This window comes from Rhinolophus hipposideros (assembly GCF_964194185.1).
Source record: "Rhinolophus hipposideros genome assembly, chromosome: 10".
In the NCBI taxonomy this organism is placed as follows: domain Eukaryota; kingdom Metazoa; phylum Chordata; class Mammalia; order Chiroptera; family Rhinolophidae; genus Rhinolophus; species Rhinolophus hipposideros.
In genome coordinates this window covers 77649546-77655690 of record NC_138056.1, presented here as the reverse complement: position 1 = coordinate 77655690, position 6145 = coordinate 77649546, and positions in this window count along the sequence as shown.

Below are 6145 nucleotides of genomic sequence, written 5' to 3'. Positions count from 1 at the left end.
GGGTAGCTGTGAAGATGGTGAAGAAAGTACATATACATTCTGGTTAGCATCTAGAAATAGAAAAGGCAACCACACAAATGTGATCAGCCATTCCCTAACACTCTCAATTCAGTAGCACAACCCTCTGTCTGAGTTGAGCCATTGGTGGCAAGCATAAAAGCTCTATTGAAGAAAAATGTTTTTCATGTATAGTTTGGTTTTACTTGTTCCCAGAGAAATGTGACCGGGAATATCTCATTTATCTGTGTAACAGATCTGTTAGGTAGTTGGACAAGAGAGATGAAAGGAGAAGGGAAAAGAAAGGAATAATACCAGTTTTGTCTTAGTTAAAAGGCAATGAAACACAGAGAAGTCTTGTGACATAACCAGCATGATAGTCGTAGAGCTAAACATGTAATTGATCCACCTAACTTATTACTAATCTCTGCTTCCAGGACTTGAGATAGGAGTAAAAAAAAAAGAAGTTTCTGCATATCTATCCAGAGTGGGTATGTTTTCTTTTATAACTTCTCAACCCAAACCACCACCTATAATTCCCATCATGACTCCTTTAAGGTCTGCAGTGTAGGAAATAGAAAAGGGTTGGTGCTCCATAAATATTTGTTGAATGGATAAATTAATTGCTAAGAGAAAAGGTTTTGTTTTGTGTATGCTTTCACATGCACACATACACGAGTACAATTCTTAATGATTTGGGTCTACAAGTTCTAACAATTAAGTTTGTGAACTTGATGCTAACATTTTTTTGATATCAGAGGGATTATTCATTATGAATTTGTACCAACTGAATAAACAGTTAACCAAATTTACTATTTGGAAGTGCTAAAACGTCTGTGTGAAAAAGTTACATGACCTGAACTTTTCACCAACAATTCATGGCTCTTGCATCACGACAATGCACCAGCTCACACGGGCACTGTCTGTGAGGGAGTTTGTAATCAGTAAACAAATAACTGTATTGGAACACCCTCCCTACTCACCTGATCTGGCCCCCAGTGACTTCTTTCTTTACCCGAAGATAAAAGAAATATTGAAAGGAAGACATTTTGATGACATTCAGGACATCAAGGGTAATACGACGACAGCTCTGATGGCCATTCCAGAAAAAGAGTTCCGCAATCTCTTTGAAGGGTGGACTAGGCGCTGGCGTCAGTGCCGAGCTTCCCAATGGGAGTACTTCAAAGGTGACTGCAGTGATGTTCAGCAATGAGGTATGTAGCACTTTTTCTAGGATGAGTTCGTGAACTTACTTGTCCGACCTCGGTATGTGAAGAACAGGACTTTAACTGCTAGCATAAAAAGAATTCTAATTTATGGAATTCAATTAAGAATTTTATCTGCATTTCTCTGCATTCTGTGTTTTTACTCTCAATGACCTCTCAACTACTAGACAGTTTTTATTTATGTCCAAGTAACTTTTCTTCAAAATTATACACCAACTATATCTGTCGAGTACCACTTCATTGCTAAATCAGATTTAATTATGTAACTTATGTTTTCCCACTCCAGTCCAGGCATATGGTAAAATCGAAACAACAGTAACAAAGAATATCAATTTGACTTGGCCCTTAGAATTTCTTAATCCCATCCCACTAGGTGTAGGCAGTCCACAGTGTTCTATGATGTGCTCACAAACGTGATATCCGTGGCTACAACATAGTATCTGACATTTCTTCCCATCTGCTCCTGACATGGGCTTTGTGGGTACTGGGCCCTCAGGCTGTTGCTTTCTGTATGCTTCTTGTGTCAAGTTCTCTGTGATTATAGGGGACAATAAGATATCATCCATGGACATAACTCCCAACTATTTCACTCCCAACTACTCAAACACATGTCCTCTGGCCACTTTTCCACATTTCTGATGCACAGTGCTCTTTGTTCTTTCTTTATGTTACCTACTGAAGTACAGTGGTTCTTATCTGTATGTCTGGACATCACATTTACGTAATAACCTACTATGACGCAAGAGCCAATGTATTGTTTTTGAGAAATTAACTCTCCTTGTTTCCTACTCCTCAGGAAAGAATGAGGGGTTATGGAAGATGTTAAATGGCTACTAAAAACTATTCCCAACTTCTTTTCCATTTATGCCTTCCACTATAGTATAAGCCCGAAAAGCAGAATACTTGCTTTTCCATCTTTCCTTGCATTTAGAGACGGCCCTAGGAATCACTTCTGACCCATGAGACATAACTGGGGCCTGCTGGTCAAGAGACAGGAGGTTCTGAGAAAGAGTCTGTTTTTCTGAAAAAAGAAAACACATGAGGCTGGTATTGCCTTTCCCCTCTACCCACTTCTTCCTTTCTTGAATGTGAAGTTGATGGCTGGATCTGCAGTGCCAGATTGTAACCATGAGAAAAAGAGCAAGAGAACCACAGATACATCAACCCTGATATCACCAACTTGGAGACCCTAGGCCAGCACTTAATTTCTTATTAAGTGAGAAAAATAAACCTGTATCTGTTTGGGCAACTATAGGTTTATTATTTGCAGGCGAATTCAAGTCTAACTGATAGACAGGTACTTCCACACCAAGGCCCCCTTTAGAGAGAGAATCCAGAGCTTTATAAGCTGAAGGCTAGGACTTCTTGGTCGCCATGAAGAGCTAAGATGGTTTTATTTTTTAAACTAAGCTAATTGGAGAATAGAGATGAATTCTTCAAGACAAAGGAGGTATCCAATCTGGGAGAAGAGAGAGAGACTGGGGGGGATGGGAAACTGTTAGAGACTACAAACAATGGGGACTCGAGTGGCTCTCACACAGTGACTCTGAGGAGTAGGACTTCAGATGGGTTCTTCCTGTGTCACCAAGGGCTGCAGCTCTGAAAGCAGAGGTAGGGTCCTGTGTAAAGGGTATTTCTCTTGCCCAAGGCTTGGAGACAACTGAGAAGCTATTGAAAACGGCATCAGGTAGTAGTAGAAGGAACAAATGTAACTCTTTATAAACAATGGACCAGGCTTTCTGTTTATCCACAGGTTCTGATATTTTTGTGCAACTTAATTGTGAGTAGAGAAGAGATGGCAATAATGCTTGATACTGAACTTTTTGTCTACCTTAATAGAGGATTAAGCTAGATTTAATTTTTAATTTATATCTTCAGATTTAAAGTGAGTTTCTTGTAGATAGTATATTCTTGAGTATTATTTTCTTTACCTGATCTTATCATTTTATCCAAACAACAATTTCGTCATTCATTGGTGTGTTTAGACTCTTTTCATTTAACATAATTATCTATATGGTTGGATTAAAATCTACCATCTTGTAACTGTTTTGTTCATTCCATCTCTTTCTGCCTTCTTTTAAATTGTTTGAGTATTTTTTACTTTATTTTATTTTCACTATTGGGTTACTTTTTATACTTCATTTTCAAAAAATATTAGTGCTTACACTAGGGTTTAAAATATACATCTTTATTTAATCACAGTTCACCTTCAGATAACATTGTAGTACTTCACATGTTGATAAGGGCCTCACAACAGTATATTTCCAATTCCACTCTTCCATCCTTTGCACTGTGGTTATCATATATTATACTTTTACATGTGTTATAAAAATAAAATATATTGATAGAACTGATTTTTGTTTTAGATAATCAATTATCTTTTAGAGCAGTTAAAAATAAGGAAAAAAAGAATTTTATATTTACCTTCATTTATGCCAGAGCTCTTCATTTCTTTTCGCAGATCCAAGTACAATTATATTTCTTTCTAAAGTTAATGAACATATTTTCCTAAAGCTGTCTAAGGAAAACCATTACATGATCCAAGAGACTGTTTGTCGAGGTCCATAAGATAAGAATTGATACCAAAGTTTCTCTTTTTCAATGTGATTCAATTAAATGGCTCAAAATGTAGTTGACTATTTTTCTTCTTTGGGAAAACTTTTTTTTGTATTTTCATATTTCTATATATAATCATGACATTTATATTCAAGTATTTATATAAAGTTCAAGCCTTAAAATTCTTTTGGACTGTATGTCATCCTTACTACCACTAACTGTATATAAAATTATTCAAAAAGTGTATTTTAACTGTATCGATTAGATCTTCATTTCTGGCCTATTTACATATTGGTACCTAATTCCATAAAAATAGCCTATGTGTTAAACTAAAAGTCAGTTAAACAGGGCAGAAGCATTTTTTTGTAATAAATTTTATTGGGGGATATTAGGGGACAGTGTGTTTCTCCAGGGAGTTGTCGTCCTTCAGTCTAGTTGTGGAGGGCGCAAGCTCAGCTCCAAGTCTAGTGGCCGTTTTCAATCTGTGATTGCAGGGGGCACAGCCCACCAACCCATGCTCAGCGGCAGCTCCTTGTCTTCAATCTAGTTGTGGAGGGCGCAGCTCACTGGCAGCAACCCTGTTATTCAGAGTTCGAGCTCTAACCAGCTGAGCCACTGAGCCGTCCAGCTGCCCTGGCAGAAGAGTTTTAAGTGTCCTGAAAGCCTGGGATCTACTATTAGACATATTTCCATATTATTTCCAAATTTATGGCACTTGTTTTTTGAACAGCTACCAGAAAATACAATATGAAAAAATGCAGCAGTGCTTCTAAAGGAAACCCAAAGGTATATCATAATCAGCCTCTGTGTTCCTCAATTCTCTGGCAGATGTCAAATTAATTTCCTTGGAATATATTTGAAATGGAAAGTAAACAGTTCCTTACAGACTTTATTTATAATGGTGTAATATTTGTAAATACATAATTCACATTCTTTGGCATTTGTTTCTTTGTTTTTCTGTTGCTTTTGTTATGTCTCCAGATAGCTCATGAGTTTTACTTCAAAGATAAAATATATCAGAAAATGTATTTATGTGATTTTAAATATTCATCCTGAATTAATGGCCCTATAAGCTGCCAAGATTTAAGTGTTTCTTTTTGTTGTGTCATTTCCATTTAGGAGGATATGTGTCAACGAGGCCAAACTCATACATGTAATACTCATAAATCCATGTTCCAAGTTTTACCTCTGAGCCTAGTCACCAGTCTTATTCAATCTTACTTCTAAAAATGTCTTAGTCAGTTCAGGCTGCTGTAACAGAAAACCATAGAGTGGATGGCTTATAAATAACAGAAATTTATTTCTCCCAGTTCTGGAGGCTAGAAGTCTAAGATCAGGGTTCCAGCATGGTTGGTTTCTGCTGAGAGCCCTCTTTTGGGTTGTAGACAGCTAGCTGCCTTCTCACTGTGTCATGAGAGAACAGAGAGAAGAAGCAAGCTCTCCATGACACTTGTCAGGCACTAATCCCATTCAAGAGGGCTCTACCCTCATGACCTCACCTAATTCTAGTTACTTCCCCAAGGCCTAATTCTAGTTACTTTCCCACCTCGTAATACCATCACCTCAGGGATAGTGTTTCAATTTATGAATTCTGGACAACACAAACATTCAGTCCATAACAACAAAAACTGAAAACCTACAGATAGGAGCTCAGGAGGCAAGTAACCTGTTTTTGTGTAACAAAGATAAACAGCGCCATAACACTGTCCAACAAATAGCTATGACCTATACAAATAACTGGGGTACATGTCCACTGTAGCCCAATGCATGGGAAAATTTCCAGTTGGTTCTTTTCATCCCACTTTGGGAGGGGGGTACACCACCTCTACCATGGCTGTCCAAATGAGGAGGCTCACTCATGTATGAGAATGATACCAGACCACAGGCAGGGAGCAGGCAAGGGGAGGACTGGGGAGGATGTTAGAGCCTGTGTGGTTAGTGGCAAGCAGTTCTGCATTCAGTCCGCTTTCACGGGCTGAAAGTGTTCTCTTTCCTCATTTTTCCAAACATTATATACTCTTTCCCCTGCTTTTCCCAAGCAATGATGTCTTGTGTAGGCCCCAGGAGATAAAGCTTCCACAGTTTCCTTCTTTGAGCTTTGATTTCTGCTCACAAAGTGGGTAACTCATGGCTATCATAGTGCTCTGGGGAAGAGAAACAGTGTCCTCACAGTACCACTGAGAGAATGGAAGGAAAGGGGGAAAGAAACCAGAAAGCCACAGGTTCATTCCTGGAGGTATTACTCTGCCATGTTCGCCTCTTTAACATACTTAACTCTGTTTGGGTTAGAGAAACAACAACAAAACTCTCTTGACTTTGCATTCTTCTTGAGTTACTATCTTATTTCTTCCCTTTAGTGCCAAGTC